This window comes from Sylvia atricapilla, chromosome Z (genome assembly GCF_009819655.1).
Source record: "Sylvia atricapilla isolate bSylAtr1 chromosome Z, bSylAtr1.pri, whole genome shotgun sequence".
Lineage (NCBI taxonomy): Eukaryota > Metazoa > Chordata > Aves > Passeriformes > Sylviidae > Sylvia > Sylvia atricapilla.
Window position 1 is genome coordinate 51,062,903 of NC_089174.1, and position 18,356 is coordinate 51,081,258.

At 41.2% G+C, this 18,356-nt stretch overlaps 1 protein-coding gene across 3 annotated transcripts in view; it reads right to left on the reverse strand.

Moving 5' to 3' along the window:
* PALM2AKAP2 (PALM2 and AKAP2 fusion) overlaps positions 1–18,356 on the reverse strand; it is a 272,229-nt gene that overhangs the window by 83,979 nt on the left and 169,894 nt on the right. Inside the window, exon 1 of one of the 3 annotated variants that reach the window (XM_066338759.1) lies at positions 8,658–8,752. The exons of the other annotated variants lie outside the window; for them this stretch is intronic. The gene's annotated coding sequence lies outside the window, so the exon portion shown is untranslated. Of the gene's footprint in view, positions 1–8,657; positions 8,753–18,356 lie in introns of those variants that run through there. 3 annotated transcript variants of the gene reach the window in all.

The window sequence follows — 18,356 nt, forward strand, 5'->3', positions numbered from 1 at the left end:
GTGTCCTGCTGCTACACTTTTAATAAACTTACAAGTCCCTGCCACTTAAAGCACAGCCAAAGAGACGGTAAGTACCTGCAAAAGTAACTTTGCATTTTGGTGTTCAGATGTTTATTGTTGACTCTCCCAGTCTGGACCAGCAGTTGCATCTGTGCCTGGAAGACACAAATCCTCAAAAAGAAGGTGTGAGCAGTGAACCCTGGCCTGACGTTTCACATTTTCTGCAGAAGTGTCAGCATCTGCAATGAGTGGAACATTGAAAAACCAATTCTTCACACAAAACTGAGTGGGGCTCAACCTGAGCCAAATTCTGCTGCTCTCCAGAGGTCATGCACTGTAGCATGAGTATTGTTCATGTGTCACAGGCTAATACAGAGGAAAAGATGGCAAAGTTACACTCGTAGAAGCACTTTAATTGTCTCAGATACACTGCATCTGCAGATGAACACTTCTGGCCAATGTAGCTTTACCACAGCTTTAAATGCAATCTTGCTCTCAATTTACTGAATACTGGCATAAGTAACCTCCTCTCACTCTCTTTCTTTCACACTCACCAACATTTTTAATAGAAACTGAGCAGTTGATGTGACAAAACTTATGTATTCTTTTTTTCTTTTTGCCTCTGGGTATCTTACCAGTATCTAACATGATGATAGACAGAAGCAAGTGTTACCATCTGCACCTGCAGGATTCTGATTTTATTTTCCTTTCTACAGGAACACGTCCCAAAGGCATGAGAAGGGGAATTCTTAGAAATACCATGGATGTGCTCCTCTGCCCCCAAGGACCTGCACCCCAGGCAGCTGGTGATCATCTGATAATATCCCATTGGAAAGTCCCTTTTTGACAGTGCACTCTGCCAAGAACTTAGGGAGTTGGCTTGATTTCTCTTCAGAAAGCTTGGACAATACAGAGTCCTGGGGCATGCAAGAGAACAATCCTATCATCCTTTTCTTCCAGAAAGAAAACAGGTTTCCAGCAGATACAAACAATACCCAGCTCATCACAGCCAAGTCACATCTCTTATTCAGGCCACCAAGATACATTGACTTATCAGAGTCAACAAGAACAGTAGGCAAGGCATACCCAACAGCTGAACTTCTGAATTTTCCACATGTCCCACTAGAACCAAAGAAAAAAGCATTTGTTGCTGCTATACAGATGAACTCCTTGAATAAAGGAGAAGCCTGAGGAATGAATGACAGGGGGAACAGCCTAAAAACATTTTACTGAGAGCAGAAGTCCATTTGATAATGACATCTGACAAAAAGACAAGAGCAAGGAACTTCCCCACTAGAAACATTAATTCTACTGCAGTCTCTTCTTTCCACCACACTTCATTCTGAAAGACTGAGCTAGTTTGGATCAGCCATCAAATATTATTATTTACTGCAAATTATATTATTTACTGCTGACCAGCCCTAAGAAATAAGCAAAAAGTCACTAGAATTTACTGCCACTCAGAGCTAAATTCTGGGGAGTTCTGCTTATGTGCTGATCTTATCACAAACTGGCTTCAGGACTGTCTAAATATGCCAGTAGCTGTTTTCAGCTTTCCAGTGACAGCTCCAAATGTGATTTTTCTCCCCTAAGGGTGATCCTCTTAGAAATTTCAAAATTACCTGAGCTATCTCTAAGTTAATTAGATGGAAAAAGATTTTTCAAGAAGTTTTAGGGCTTAAAATACATCCCAAAATGCCAAAAATGTCAACTAATTAAAATATATTTTTAATTTGAAGTGAGAACAGTTCACTAGAAGTCTGTCAATACACATTCTGAGCTGCTGTGCTATGCCACTTCTGTTCTCATTAACCAAGTTCATAAGCACATTTCATACATCAAAATGAGCCTAAACCTGGGCCTTACAAGTGTATCACTCCAGCAAACCCAACAGACAACAGGACAGGGTTGTTCAGAGCGCCCATCAAAAATGTGGTTAAAAAATCTCATTTTCAGAAAGTGAATGGACAGTTCCTCAGTCTGTGTTGGTTCCTCTTTTAAAGCACATTTTAAATTTAAAAGAACTGTCCAAAAGTGTGGCTGCTCCTCTCCTTCCTCAGAGCTGCTGTTCACCAGAGATTCAGAGCAGACTCACAGCTTTGAGAATCAGAGAGGAAGAACAAGCCTTCATTGGCAATAATGTAAGAGGAAGCTAATATGTTTCTGTTTGACATTTTTAAATTAAACAAAGCCAGGAATTGAAACAGAAGAGTATAAGTGAAAGCACACGTTATAACGTGGGAAACCTTGTAGACACTGGGAACATCAAATGGAAGCAGGACAGCCTCAGGCATCTATCAAATCAAAGAACGGCATCTAAAGGCAGCATAGGTTCTTTTGTGCTACTCTTTAGATCTAACTAAATGGTCACAATGGTTGGTTTGATTAAGCCAGTTTCCAGTGATACACTGACCAGTGTGACCAGTATACCATTGCTTTCACAACACAAAAATACAGGACTGCCATAAATAGTTTAACTGCTGTTGTTCTAAATGGCCTTTCCAATCTGAATGAATATATGACTCTACGAAAATGCTGAAAATATACAAGCAAACAGAAAAGTTAGACCATAACTTTGTCTCAATTTATCTTTTTAATGATTGCAACCAGCAGCAGGAGCAAAGAACAGCGAAGAACTGGATCAGTCTCTGCTCTGCCAAGCTCAGCCAAGCCATGCCAGAACGATGCTCCTGGGAACACGCCCTGGTGTGTCCCCCTCTCAGCCACACACTGTGAACAGTTGAAACAATGTGGTGTTGAGGCCTGAATGTGCCTGAACTCTCAGGGCTATGTTTCCTACTAATGCACCTGTTCCTTCAGAGCTTCCTTGATATTTTGGCCATAGTCATCCTCTCCTAAGTGTGAACAAGCTGTGCCAGTAAAATATGTCTTGAAAACATTGTGACAGTCGGAATATCAAACTGTGGCATAAGCCACAATAGTTTGTTCACCTTGCATATACTTAGTTTTAAAATCGGGTTAAATGACTCTCTGGGTTTATTGATAGTAGCTCCTACACCAGCATGCAGGTTCTCAAGAGCATTGCCAACAAAAACCTCTTCTTGTGCTCACTCTTGGGGCAGGGTAGCAGCTAATAGAGAATTCTAAAATTGGAAATAAATGACCTATTTCTGAGGAAAGTTGATAGAAGAATAAAGGTTTGAGATTGACTTCACACTGTCTTCCTTACAAGGCTACAGGAGTACAGTGATACACTCCTAATAGAATGGAAGTAGAGAAACAGAAAGTCCATACAAACCAACTCACCAACTTTACAAAAAAAGGTCTTTATTTCTTTACTTGTGCAAGCTTTACTAATATATTTACCTATATTTAATTAGTTTTCCAGTAGACTTTGGTGCAGGATGCTAATACAGGTGCACATTTCATCTGATTCCTATTTCTGGTCTGTCATCTTCCTGACACCTGCCCTAGAAGCATTAAAAAAAAAAAAAAAAAAAAAAAAAAAAAAAAAAAAAAAAAAAGGGGGCCAGGAACTTTTTAAAAGTAAAGCTTTTTCAAAGATGGGTGGATCTGCAGTTCTGTTAGTGAATTCTTCTCAACTGGCACTACTAAACTTGCTCCACATTTAATAAGACACAGAAATAGGGCACTCCTAGCACATATACAGATGGAGCTGTATTTTTCCCTCAAGGTTGGGGAAAAAACGGCTGTTATTAAGCTCAACTCAAACAATGTTGGTGTCACTGACCTAGACAATGAGGCAAAAGACACCCACTTGATTTCTTGGGTTTAATGGTAAAAAATAACATCCCTGTTCTCAAGTATCAGCCCCTGAGAAGAACTGTTAGGAAGGAAGCTGCATGTGAGCTGCATATATCCTCAGGTACATTTGCACCCAGCCCCAGTCAACAGTCATACCTACTGAGTTACTCAGTGATTGAAGCAATGGTGTTTGTGGCTTTGGTGATGTTTTTTATCTGCTTGGTTTTATCCGCTTGTTTGTTTTGGGGGTATGTGTGTATTTAAGTGAGTATAATTCTAACCTGTCACCAGTTTAAAGGTATTTTAAAACTACCAGGAGGGGAGACTTTTTTTTCTATTTTGTTAAAGTAGTCAACTTTAGTGGCTAGAAAGGGAATAAATGAGATGCATATAAGCCGCCCTTCCCTGCCAGTACTACCTGCACTACACCCTTATAAACGCTTCCTGATTCATGCATAAATTATACAGATGTTTCATAAAGCAACACAAAAACATGTGGAATAAAGCTGAGAATCCTTCCCTTCTGAAGTACACATGGTGATGTGACTTTAGTAATTTATACACAGAGTTTTCTGCTCTTTGACGCTTTAAACTCAGAAACACAGGAGAATAGGAAAATTATGATGCCCAGAGCCCCAAAAGAAATCAGTGGAACCAACAGATTTTGGAGAGAAAATTTCCAGAGCTTTGGAAGCATTCTTTTCCCCTGGATCGTGATTCATCTCTTTAGTCAATTAGATAAAGCTGGAAAGAAAACTCCAAAATGAACAGGATACACTTTCATGATTCAGTAGCACATACGAAAGTTTTCCATAGAGCTTGTGCATATCTTTTAAAGCAATATTCCTAACCTTTCTAATAGATGTAGGTATGTTTTGGAGGAAATCTGATTTGTTTTAAATACAATATTGTTTTTCTCTGTTATTAATAAAGGATTCAATACATCATTTTCTGCCAGTATAATACCTAGGGAAAACTCTCACTTTCATGCTACATTGCATGGAACTCTCACATTGAGCAATGTAATGCTTGACTCTTGTTACAATACAGTATTTTAATAATATTTCTGAAGAATTACTCTGAAGATGCAGTCCTCCTTTCTTCTAGAAATCCAGTATCTTACCATCATCAAAGAAAAAAAGGTGAACTCTGAACTCTCATTAATTATAAACTTAAATAAAATTATGTATTTTTAAACTTAAGGATGGCATAATTTACAGTTATAATGGACTAAATAAGGTTATTTACTACCAAATATAATAACAACATTTTGTGCTGATAACCCAGAATTTTAATATGAAAAAAGTATCCTCTTTTTTGTTAATTCTGTCACAATACCAGAAAAGCACCATGAACATAATTATTTGGGAAACAAGCCTGCAGTAGCACCTGAAATTTCAGTTTCAGCATAGCATGTTTGAGTGAAAATTGTGGAAAAGCCCCGAAGATTGTCCAATATAGAGACGAAAAAAGAAGAGATTAGAATTCGGTTTGATAGGTGAAAAACTTCAGCTGTACACTTATGCTTTACACTTGTTTTTCACGATGGAGTGAGATACACATGGTCTCCTGAAGTTATTGTGTGCAACACATTTTTTAAAGTTTTGTACACATTTCAGTACTGAATAACCACGACTCTTAGTTGATGACAGAAAATACTGGAAGAGCCTTGAGATGCCATCTTAATCAACATCTAGATTCCTTCGGTCAACGACAATGACTATGATGGCAGGTTACCATCAGGTTTTTGAAAACTCCAAAAATTCCCAATCTGACTCTGTCTTTCCAATTTGGTGTAGTATGGGGATAGTTATTGTTACTAACGACAACTGGACATCTGTCATTTTCACATGGCTGAGATGGAAAGTATCCCTAACTGACTTACTCCAAGTGGAAGACTGCAAGGTTTGCTTCCTCACTGAAGATAGAATCATTTGCCAGGTCCGTCCCCATCAAGCTGTACTGTGAAATACATTCTTAGCAGCAGAAGAGTTCACAGAGTATGGACTTTGCTCAACTTCAAATACAAATTTACTGGAGCAATGCACACCGAAGTCCTACAATTAGTTAAGCACATAAGACGTAAAATTTTAGAGATACAGAAGAAAAAGTGCACCACTTTGGCATATGGTTTAAAGAAAACAACATAAGTTATAGATACAACTGCATCTGCTGGCAGTCATTCAGTGCTGCTGCTATATTTCAAAATTAAACTTAATTTTATAGAACTGTACTCTAGTGGTCTAGGTCATCAGTGAATTAAAGAACATTCCCCTGTAGGACTAATACAATATTTAGGTAAGCCATCATCATCATCAATTAACAGGCCAACTTTTTCTTCCACCATAATTCGAATGCCAAGACTATTCACATCAACTTCAATAGACTTGGTCTGAGTGAGTGGGAGTATTGGAAAAGACTTTTTTCCTCAATGAATTATGAGTCCAGAATTTCCTAGGAACCTTCATGAAGTTTTGGCATTAAAACAAATACAGAAAAAAATAGCATAAAAATGGGAGACAACCAACAAAAACTGAATCAAAATAACAAAGAATTCAAGTTAACTCCAGGCATCCAAGAAACAGGGTGCACAGGGCAACAAAGGTCTGCCCCTTCAGCACAGGCTGCAAGGAGAGACAGCTGCCACAGCTTTTCATTTTTAAAGGGGGGTAGGAGGAAGAAGGAGATACCATTTTGGCAGCTTGAACAACCCTCTTTATCCCACAATCATAAATGTACTCTCATCAGCTGAAGTTGGAACTGCCTGAGAATCAGTACAGCAGCATGTCAACGAGAGAAAAATCACACTGTGAATAGTAACAATAGGGACAGTTCTAGATGTTGCTTTATGCAGCTCTTCTTGCCTTGCTATAAATGGAGTATCAATAGCAGTTGCTAAATCAGCAGGTGTTTCCCATAGAAAAAGTGAATTTTGCAGTTTAGACAGGACAAACCAGGCATGAACCAAATTATCTTATGATCAAAGTATACATCAAACTGCTCAGAATTCTGCTGGCTCTACTTTTCATGCTCCAAGCCATAAGATCCTGCATCCTTAACTTGGTCAAAACTCTGGCAGAAGCCAACAGGAGTTTGAAGTAATTTTAAAGGACTGCACACATCCCTTCCTACAGAAGCTGCACATCCACAGTGAAGGGAAATAACTATCAGCTGCCACAAGAGCTATTTTTTACTGGCACTATTACAAGATATCTCTACACATGGCTTAATTTACTTAAGAGCTCACCTGGGACTTGTACTCTTTCGACAGCTAAGGAAACTAATACGAAAACAAGGTATCAGTCATCAAAAGCTAATATCTGTGTGTAACATTTTAAATTTCTGAAAACTTATTTTGGCAGAGACTACAGCAGAGCAGCAAATGGACTGGCATTCAAACACCAAATGAAGATAAATCGATAAAAAAATCACTCAATACTGACTGGTCAGAAATGCTCGCAATGAATACACTTAAACGAACACAATTTCAACTGTAACTTCTGCTATGTGCAAAGACATAAAAACCGTGATCTAAAGGCAATAACTTGCACTTCTTAGGGAAAAAAGAGTCACACATTATAACATTATAACAGATACTGATGTATATATACAACTTCTTGGGGTTACTGAGGCTGCTGAGATCAGAAAACATAATTGTGAAATTGAAATAAATCCCTGCCAGATAGGCAAAACCTCTGCAAAACACTTACACAGCATGAATACAAATTGACATACCAGAGCTGTGAGACAATGCTAGAATAAGAGAATATCATCACAATGTTAAACTGTTAATCACCACTCATTATAAAAAAACATGTTTATTTCATTGATAGAATCACAACTGGGGGAATATGCTCTCTCTCTTCTGACAGGAGGCTGGCACTTGTACTTAATGTACATCTTCTGGGACATGACAGGCAATTCATCTTCAGATAAAACCCTAACTTCAGTAGGATGACTGCTCTTTAAGGCTAATGATTAATGTTATCAGAAACTCAAACACTGGTATATCCACAACAGCTGCCGGCCTGCTCACCTCTGTAATAATTTCAGTAACTTTTTTAAAAGAGACACCAGTGTTTCGGAAGTTTACACTGCAGTGGTCCTCAGCAGAGGCCAAATAAAAAAAGAAATAAAATATTTCGAACTCATGAACTCGCTTTGCTGTTACAGAGGTATCTAAAAATGGAAATACTTGGAACAAAGATACAGAGGATTTTCTGTTCAAAGAGGGGAGACCAGGAAAATCTGAGATCGCCATGAAAAACACACGCTGATTAAAAAATAATAACGTCACAGGTTTCTCAGGATCTTGCTGAACCCCCTGCACACGCCCCCTCCATCCGCACAACCCGGCCGTCTCCCAGGCACAGTGGCTGCCCCCAGGGCGGGCAGCGGAGACCCCCGGCCGCAGCCCAGGCGGGGGCAGAGCCGCCCCCCAGCCTGCGGACATCGGGGGGCACAGACCCGGCTTTCTGTGCGCGGCCCCCTCGCTCCGGCCGGCAGCCCTCGGCGGTCCGCGCCTCCCCCGCCCGGGCTGTGCACGCCGGGGCTGCCGCGGGCAAGAGCAGAAACGTCCCCCTTCGGCATCCCCTCTCTCCTCCTGGCCTCTTCCCCTCCGCGAATCTGCATTCTCCTTTTCTCTCCTGCTCTCTCTCTCCCTGCGATTCCATATTCCCTCCTCGCTTTTCCCCTGCCCGCACCTCGCACCTCTACCCTTGCCTCCCCCGCCTCGCCCTGCCTATCCCCTCTCCCTTCTCCTGCTCGCAACCCGCCGAGGGCCAGCTCGCCGGAGCCGCAGCCGCCGCCGCCTCCCTTCCCGCCGCGCTGGGAGCCGCGCTCACACACACACAGAGGCAGGCAGACAGACACACAGACACGCAGGCAGACAGACGCCGCGCGGACACGCGCATCCTGGCGCTCGGAGGTACCTTATCCAAACCGCTCCCGCTCCTCCGCCTCGCGGCGTGCGCTGCCTGCTCCGCCCGCAGCCCCGGCACGTCGGGTCCCCCTTCCTCCTCTTCCTCCTCCTCTTCCTCCTCCTCTTCCTCCCCCCCCCTTACTTCCCTCCCCGCCCGCCCCCTTGGCCGACGCCGAGCGAGGGGGGCAAAGCCGCCGCCCGCCTCGTCCCGCCCAGCCCCGCCTCGTCCCGTCGCGCCCGTCCCGTCCCGCCGGGAGAGCGCTCCGCGACCGCCCCCGCGCCCCCCGCCCTGCCGCGCTCGGGTTACCCTCCGCCTGCGAACCTCTCTGGTTACGATGCCCGCGGCGGGCGGCAGGAGAGGGAGCCGGGAGCGGGGGGCCGAGGCCCGTCGAGAAGGAAAGGAACACGGCCCTGCTGCTCGCCTCCGGGTAGTGCACAGGGCGGGAGCTTCGCTCCGCCGCCAGCCAGCTCCCGGGGTTTCCAAGCCGCGGGTATCGGGCAATTTTCTTTTTGTTTGGTTTTGGTTTGTTTTTCTTTATTGATGTGGGTTTGGGTTTGGCTGCTTGCCTTTTTTTTTTTTTTTTTTTTTTTTTTTTTGGTTTTGGTTTTGGTTTGGATTTTGTCTTTTAATAGGTACCACTACTGTCCTGGGCTTCTTCAGTGTTGACTTGAACCCAAATATGCTTGCAAGAATTCCCACTGATCTGCTGTCCTTCCCGTGCAGTAGCTCTGACTTTTATTTTTGGTTTCAATACAAACTTAATTATCTCCTCAGCTCCTGTGCCGGAGATGAGGAACAACTAATCCTTTCTTTGAGCTGGAGATGGGGAACAATTAACCCTCTCTTAGACCTGTTTACGGGTTTGTAGATCTCCACTGTAATCTCTGTACATCATTATATTTTGTGGCTGAAGAACTCTAGATTGCTCTCATGGGGACCTTTGTCCACAAACTGTTGTGTACCTCTTACCATCCTTCAGCATGACCCTGATCTAACAGATCTAAATTTGAGTTGAGGAAATACACAGGATTTAAGATGTGATCAAACTGTGGATTCATACAGTGGCACAATTATGTTTTTTTCTTGACAATACATAATGAAGAACTTCTGAGCACAAGAGGTGATGTTTCTATGGCTTGTTGTAACACTGAGATTTGACTAAAGCCAGCTCAGAGCCCACCAATTTTAATGACTATTTGTCCGCGTGTGTGTCGTTTTACATTCACCTATACCGGATTTCTGATGTTGAACATTCAGCCTCATAGTGTCCAGGTACAGTTCTTCACAATCTTTCCTCTTATTACTGCCAAATAAACGCATTTTGATGAAGTTTGCTATTTGACTCCATTCCCAGGTAAAGCACGAGTACATTGAACAGCACACATTGCAACACTGACCCTTGCAGAACTCTACACCATCCAGCACCTCCCTCTATTGTGAGGACTGGCGATTTATTCCTGTACTTTGAATTTTATCTTCCAAGTAATTACTGAGCTATACCAGGGCTTTCCCTCTTATTGTTTCCTCTGCTTAGTCTCCTTAAATGTCTTTGTCAAGAACATTTTAGACACTCGTCTGATATGGAAATTAGATTGCTCTTATCCATGTTTTTGTTGACCTTTTCAGAGACCTCCAAAAGGTTTGTTTAAGGCAGGACTTTACAGCAGTAATGTTGACTCTTCTCAGATAGATTGCATTAAGTATCTTTAAGTGTCCAAGTCAATCAGCATCTCTGTATTTGGACAGTACAGGCATGAGGTTTGCAAACCTCTAGCTCTCCAGTCTGTGTTGAAGTTTAGTGTCACATTTTCCACCCTCCACGCTGCTATTGGTAATTCAGCAGCTGCATTCTCTGTTGAGAACTCGAGGTCGCAGGTGCTCACACAGAGGCATAGTTGCTACCTGAATGCTGTGTGATAATGGAAATGGTTTATAATAAAAGCTAATGGTATAAGGAAACTGAGGCATACTATATGTAAGTGCAGACCCGTAAGTGGGTGCTATTAATGTAAATAAGAAGCTATCCTAATAATCAACTACACATGGCCACAACCCTCTTTGCAAATATATGTGTCTGAACGCAAAGTGAGTGTGAAAACATACAAGAGTGTGGTACAGCCCCACCAAGGTCTTTGATCCAGGGAACTGCCATTCTCCCTACTGGCAGCCATCTGTTTTCTCCTTTTTAAACTTCGTTGTAAATTGTCTGGACAAAAAGAATTTTTAATTCTCTCTTTTTTTTCTAATGGACATTATTTACTTGTCACCACCATGGGGCACAGGAAAGAGGAAGGGAGATAGCTCTGAACAGTGGTATTCCAGCTGCATCATCTAGGAGTGTCCCCAGGAATGCCTGCAATGCAGTTATCTGCCCAAAGACAGGGCCTAGCCTTTGTCCTTCTAGGATAAGGTGCTAGAACCTCAGTGGGTCCTCATTCAGCCTAAATGAAGAGAGCAGGCAGGGAGCAAAGGAATGCTGTACTTGTGCATGGACATGTGTTGCTGATCCTGCCCACCATCCTGTCCTGCAAGCATATGACTTTGTACTTCCAGGCCTGGCATGCCATCCAGATGGCAATATGGACATATGGAGGGAAGAGGAAAAGGAGCATGGGGGTTGCATCTTTTCCTGTATATTTCACAGGTCTGACCACGATTTATTTCGTTTTTAGGAACTTTGGCTGCTAGAAACAGAATAAGGCAGTTATTGGAAGGGAAATATATTAGTGGGTTTTGCTTGTGGAAACCTTCAGAACCATGCAGAAAGGTCCCCTCCAGGCCTCAGAATCATAATTAAAATAAGCATTGTCAAGTATCATGCTTTCTAAAGGTCACAAGTTTTGGAGACTCATAGTACTGGACTGTGCAGAAAGATCTGTGGAAATGAACAATGTTACACTGTCGAAGGGGGAATTTCAGAGCTCCTCTTCCTGGATTCACACCCCTCTATCTTGTTGTTCCAACAATTACCTTCTGTCCCTTTTCTGCTTCCTGGACTCATACAAGATTGGACTGATGCATGTGGCTGCAGCACAGATTTTCTTCCATTAGGTAAAGCAATATCACAAATGAAAGTGATGCAGTTTGTTAGTGCTCTGCAATTTTTTACAGCATTACAAAGAGCTTCAGGTAGGGGGAAGGAGCAATCAATCTTTCCAGACTGCAGTCTTCCCTTTTTTTACTGTAATGCTGAAGTACCTTTACCTAAATAATGAATTGCAAGATCAGTTGGTATTGTTGTAAAGACTCTGAAAGGACGAAGAATATAAAGATAGCCACATTAACCAAATATTTGTCATGAAAAATAGTTATTTTTAACACTCACATGACAGCTCCTCACTTATCATTCTATTTCAAGCCTGCTTGATGTGCTTGTGAACTGAAAAGATATTTTCCCCAGTATCAATTCATTCCTTCTCCAATTACTGCCTAATTTACCTCTCAAGACTGAGCTGAAAATGTTGGAAAAATTGACAAAAACAGATCCTGAGGTTAATGTGGAGCCTTGGAGGACATCAAGGGACTGCGACTGCATATCTAAACTTCTGCTTCCAGGGGACTGCAAAACTGAGCATGTTTTTCTACATCTGCAGCCTGTGGACACGTGGACTAGTGCCACTGAAGTCAGTGGTAACAGCAGATGCTCAACATCTCTGACAACTGGGCCATGTGCTTATGTGAGACCTTGTTATTATACAAAAGGCTCTTATTCCTGCCCTTTTTATATCTGCCATATAAACTGACCTAGTTTACAATCTGCCTCTGTACAGATGTGTGCTCTTCCATGAGCAGAAAAAGGATGGAATCATTGCCAACAAAGACTGCCTGGAGTTAGAAAGGGGAAGAGACACAAGGCGGCTGAGGATGTGGAGATAAAGAGAAGGAAATGAAAGACAAAGATGTTTGGAGGAGAGGAGAGAGAAATAGGAAGACAAAAGAGTGAAGCTGTATCAGTATCTGCTGCTTATTCTTTATCCAGGAGACAGATGAGTTAATCAGAGTTTTTGCTTTGGGACCTTGTCAGTATAGGGGAGCCTAGTTTCAGTAAGACAGATTTTTTTTATTGTTATGCAGTGAACCTTCCAATGGAGAATAATTCTAAGACGATATACCTCTTTGTATTAGACATTTTTTCAGGCTCCTGTTTACAGTCCAGCACACTATTAATGTTCTCTACAAACTCTAAAAGATGCTGAGAGAGCAATGCAGAATAAAGAAAAGAAGGAAAAAAACCTGTGGTAATGATGCTGAATATGCCAGGTGCTTTTATAGCATTTATTAAATGGAATGTGGTCCTGAAAGGTGATGCTTGATATGGTAGCCTCCACACTGAATTCTACTGAATATGAAACATGAGTTTTGCTTGGGATGCAGATTTTTAAGTGTCTTAGACTGGCTGTCAGAAATTTTGTGATTAGATTAATTTTCCTTTTCTTGTGGTTCTGGTTATTTCACCATCTGCAGAAAAACATGGAGATGAGCTGGATGAGGGAATGCACCAGGCTTGTAATAATGTGTATGAGGTAAAAATGGTACTTCAGTGTATTCTCTGTGCATTTATAAAGCTAATGAATGCAGAAACCCACCACTTGGTTAGCAGAAGAGCTGTAGGAAGTTTGGAAGTCATATTCATAAATGCTTTATATTCAGTGCAGGGGTGAAATGTTGTGAATTACAAAGGCAGGGAGCTGCTGATAGTGAACTGACTGGAGATCTCTTTTCTATTCCTGTCATTGGTGTTGACTTGTGAGGTGACTGAAGGTAAGTTATTTTTCCTTATTTGTCTATATGAGTTGATGAGTTTTAGGATAGGTACTACGAGTTAGTGGGAGTTGGCAAAACGTAATAGGACCTCAGCTCTGGTTAGGGATTTCAAATAGAAAAAGTTCATACATAGAACGAACTTAAAAATTCCTTTCTGAAGTTATTCAGCTGACAAACACGCTCATTTACACACAACTATTATGTGGTGCAATAGCTTGGCAAGATCTCTATCAGCCATTCACTACATGAGTAATCTCATTGGCTTAGATGTGACTCCTTGAGTGAGTAATGTTTTAGTATTGGCTCCATAAACTGTCTGAGTCACCATCAGCTTATGAACTACGTGTGCAACCCTGCAAGCACTTAACACACAGTGTATTGTGTTTTACTGCAAGAAATTCTGTCACAGGAGTAATACCCAGTAGTAACTGTTTCTGTCATCTACACCCAGGTCAAGAACTGTTCTGCAGTTGAAAAACCAGCTAAGTTTCACTGGCATCATGTTCTCTTCCATTCACGGGAAAACTGTTATTTTCTGGACACAAGAAATCCAAAACGTATTCAGTACGTGTGGTATTATAAGGAAAACACCTATCTTTTATTGCACTTTCAGGAATGCCACTGCATAGCCAACTCATTGATCTCCCCCCTTGCAGAAAATGCAGTCATTGCAAATCTGGAGCTGTAAATTTTCACTTAAAATTCTTTACAGTCTTGCTTCAGCTAGTGTTTCTGCTTTTATTCCTCCTGCCTTATCTTTGTCTCATTGTACCCCCTTCCACAATAGCCCCTGTTTCTTTCCGCTACTGTGAGCTTTTTGACTCCTTTTAGCCTGCTCCTTTTCCTAAGGGTAGGGAAAAAATTCTGTTTAGTAGTATCCCTCTTTTATTCTACAAACCCCTCTTTCAAGTCTGCTTCATCAATAACACCAACATAAGGCAGTCCTCAAAGATGTCTTGCCATCTCCCACTTGGCTGATTGAGCCTGATCATCCTCAAGTCAGTAAGTGTATCTCTATGCATTTTTTGAATTACTGTTTCCACAGGAAGAGCTACATAAATATAGCACCACTTGTCACCACAGCATTACATGTTCTACATTTATATCAACTGGTGGGGTGTGATAAACATGGACTACAGTACTTCGACAATTATGTACAGTTGCATATTGTTCCTGCAAAAGAACAGGCATAGCAAAAAGATTTAAAGAGCAGTCATTTCGGAAATAGGGAACAACTGTAACTCTTCTATACAATACTTGAATAGCATATTCTCACAAAAAGCATTTGTTTGTGGACTAAAGAGCTTGGTCCAAAGCCCAATGGGGACTCTTCCAGTGCATTCAATAAGCGTTGGATTAAGTCCTTCCTGAGGAACAGATGCAGGCTTTTGTTCATTACCCATGGAACAATAAAAACAACAAGACAAAGAATAAAGTTGTCTGCAGAGAATAAAGCAGTGTTGTCCTGCAACAGCTTAAACACATTAGGCTCTGTAGTTAAAAGAAAGTACTGTAGAGTTGGTCAAATTGTTTGTGTAGGCAGTTCACAAAATGTACAGCCCAGAAATGTTTAAGTATCTACACATAAACACCCATACATAGTGTATTTCACTGATTATTCAACTTTGTAGTATCTACAAAAATTGAGTTATATATATAACTATAAATTCCAGTAGTTCAAGCAAAAATGACACAGAAATAATTTATTGCCATTAATGATCAAAACAGTGATGGAAAAAGGAGCTGGAAGTTCTTTATGCCATAGCTCTTAGAGAGATCCAAAGTGTTTTCTGAGACCTGGACTTCAGACAGGCTTTCCTTTAGTAAGTTTATCTCATTCAAGGTAGTGATTCCTTATCTGGCCCATGATGTTACCCAAAGGCAAGCAATAACCGGTGCTGATGTGCAGAGACCTCTCCTGCTTCTGCAGGAAAAACTAGGGCCAGAGTCACCCCAGGAAAAGAGTCTGATAAGGGAGATAGGCAATAGTGAGAGATACAGGAGAGCACTAAAGTAAAAGTGACAGCAAACAAGAGGAACAATTAGCAGAAATTGAGCTTTAGCAGAAACTAAGTGGGGTGGGAACCTGGGAGCTGCAGCAAGAAAAAATATGAAGAGAATGTTATCAGAGGCTTTCAATAGGCCTGTGTAATCTTGTGAAAAAATCTAGTGATAAAGAAAGAGTGAAACGAATGTTTTTGAAAGACCTGCATGGATTTATGTAGAAAGTAGAAATTGGAAAAGAAACCTGATTAGAACAGATTGCAGTCATAGCAAAAAAAGCCATTCATAATGAATATGTGGAGAGAGATAAGGTGAGTTTCGAAAGAACTGAGGAACTGTTAGTGTCTGGGGCAAGAAAGTGTGATGAGCATTAAAAGGCATTACAGAAAACTTTAACCAGGAAAGGAAGAAGAGAGTCAAAAGCTGACTAATACTACACTAAGTTACTTCTATAATTATTAAAAATAATAACATTTAAACTTTACCTGCTCATATTGCAATGTTCCTAGCCTTTTCAGCTGATAAGTAGCAGCCTCCAAAACAGGTCAGTTTTCTTAAATTCTGTACATCTAATTGCTAGGCAAAACCAACACAGTAGTTACTTCTGTTCCAAACATGAACTAAATGGACAAAGGCACATTTTGTCATGACTTCTTTTCCTGGAACATACTGCAGATGTGCTCTGACGATAATGAAGAAGAGAAATCCTTCTGCCTTCGCTGTTACTCCTACATGGGAACCCTGTCAGCCTCCAGTGACTGAAATCCCTGCTACACAGAACATCAGGACCGTCTTCCCATGCTCCTAATATTTACCCTTTAAGTTGCTACAGTCTTAGTGAATCGTCCTGCAAGTTCTCGATACCTTTCAATCTTCTGAGTTTTGCACATTGAAGTGCTAATCTTCAGCAGTTAAGCCGCCTTCTCAACACACTTTACCGCTCTCGAAAGAGAAGGGCTGGCTGGATGCTTATTCCTTCTAGCACTACTGCAGTGGTGTTAAATGCCTTCACCTGGAATGTGTCCTCAGCTGCAGAGTGAGTGGCAACGCCAGAAATGACTGAGAAAACTGGACTACCTAAAGGTTCTCAGAAAGTCATAGACAAGTGGATAATATTTTAATATTCAAAGAAGTGGATACTAGAAGAAGAAATTTCAAAGAAGAAATTATTTGTCTCATGACTAAGAATATATTTTTCCCCTCAAGTAACAGTGTCACGTAACCTTTCCTAAAAATGTGTCCTTTCTTGAATTAGAAAGGAAACAGGCCCAATGACCAAACCTATAGTCACCTGAAGGACTGGCTGTCCCTGCAATAAGCTGAGGTATTAGCTTCACTGTGTTTTCTGATCATCAGAATCAAATCAGGCAAAATGAAGCTATAGTAAGGCAATACAAGAACCTGAAAAAGGTCTGCTGATAAAATATACAGAATATTTTGTATAGAAATCCATCTCTGCACTACAAAACTGATATCCATTTTAATATCTAACTCATTGTTGGAGCAGGCAATCTTATTTTTCTTTGGATACGGAGGTGAGGGGGCATGTTTTGCACAGATGCCACAGCATGACAGTGTTGTTACTCATCTTAGACAGTTTGCATGCAGAGTCTCAAAAATAAAATTACAGTACCAGGGGTTAAACATAATGTTTGATCACTTCAAGTGACTGACAAATCTCTGGTTTCCCTGGCCAGTGTTGCCTGCCTCCATGATGATACAAAGATGTACTCCAGAGCAATTGGCAGAAATAAATGGAAATGAACTCTTAGCTGTGTGCTGTGACATGTGGTTCATTAACTCATATGAATCCTCCTCTCCATCACTCTGCCCAGCTCTGCTGACTTCAGCATGCGGTAAGCTTTGGACAGGACAAGGGATGGACAGTGCAGCCTGGGAAAGCAGTGATGAGAGCGGGCAGGAGCCAGCTGGGGAAAGCATCAGCTGCAGGAAATAAACTGTTTTGCTCTTTGAAGTTGGCGGCTACCTTGCCTCCATGTTTTGCTCCATACTGTGTCTGAATTTCAGCAGTACCTGGTTATGGTGGACACAGCTGAAAGATGTATCTGAAACTGCCTGAATAGTCAGGAAGAAGGGGATATAAGACCACACAGGCTTATACTTTGAAAGATGACCAGGGCTTTTTGCTATCTGGCCTCGCAATCTTCAGATATTTGTACTATGCAGAAAAAGCATTTCCATTATAAACTGATGCAGAGTGCTGAAAATATAAAAGCCTCTGCCATTTTGAATTATCTGGAAAATTTTCATCCATAACACATTGATGGCAACAGGACAAAAGGGAGGATGAGGGGAAGGGGCATATCCTAGATCTGCTTGAATTGTTTGCTTGTTAGCAGCTGCATAGTGAAAAATTATGTTTTTCCATAAATTTCTGGACTCGCTTAGGTTCTTTGGTGATACAATATTTTATAAAACAAATGGAAAAGAAAATTAATGTTCTATATTTCTGATAAAATATGACACCAAAATACTAGCACTGCATGCAAGACAAATTCACCCTACTGCTGATCTTTTTCATGGTCCTAAAGGTTTTGTTGAAATTAGGGGTTGTTCACCAAGGCAATCTCTCAATCTCTTGTACAGCAGTATTACAGAATAAACAAATGTTGTATATGTACATCTTCTTCCTTGTTTCCAGTCAGCAGCAATAATGGTGGAAATAAAAAGACAGCCAGCTGCAGTTTATGCTACTCCCACTCACATACTCTTTTTGAGCAAAAGCTGCAAGCCTGGCTCAGTAATAAAGTACACAATATTCTGAACTCCAATCTAAAGAGAGCTGCAGGCATAACAGGATGCATTTTAAATGCAACAACGAAGAGGCAGCATTTTGCTATTTGGAAAAGAAGGAAGAAACATAAAAAAGCCTGCAAGGTTACTCAAAAACTTTGGCTTGTTCAACAATAGGTCCCATTT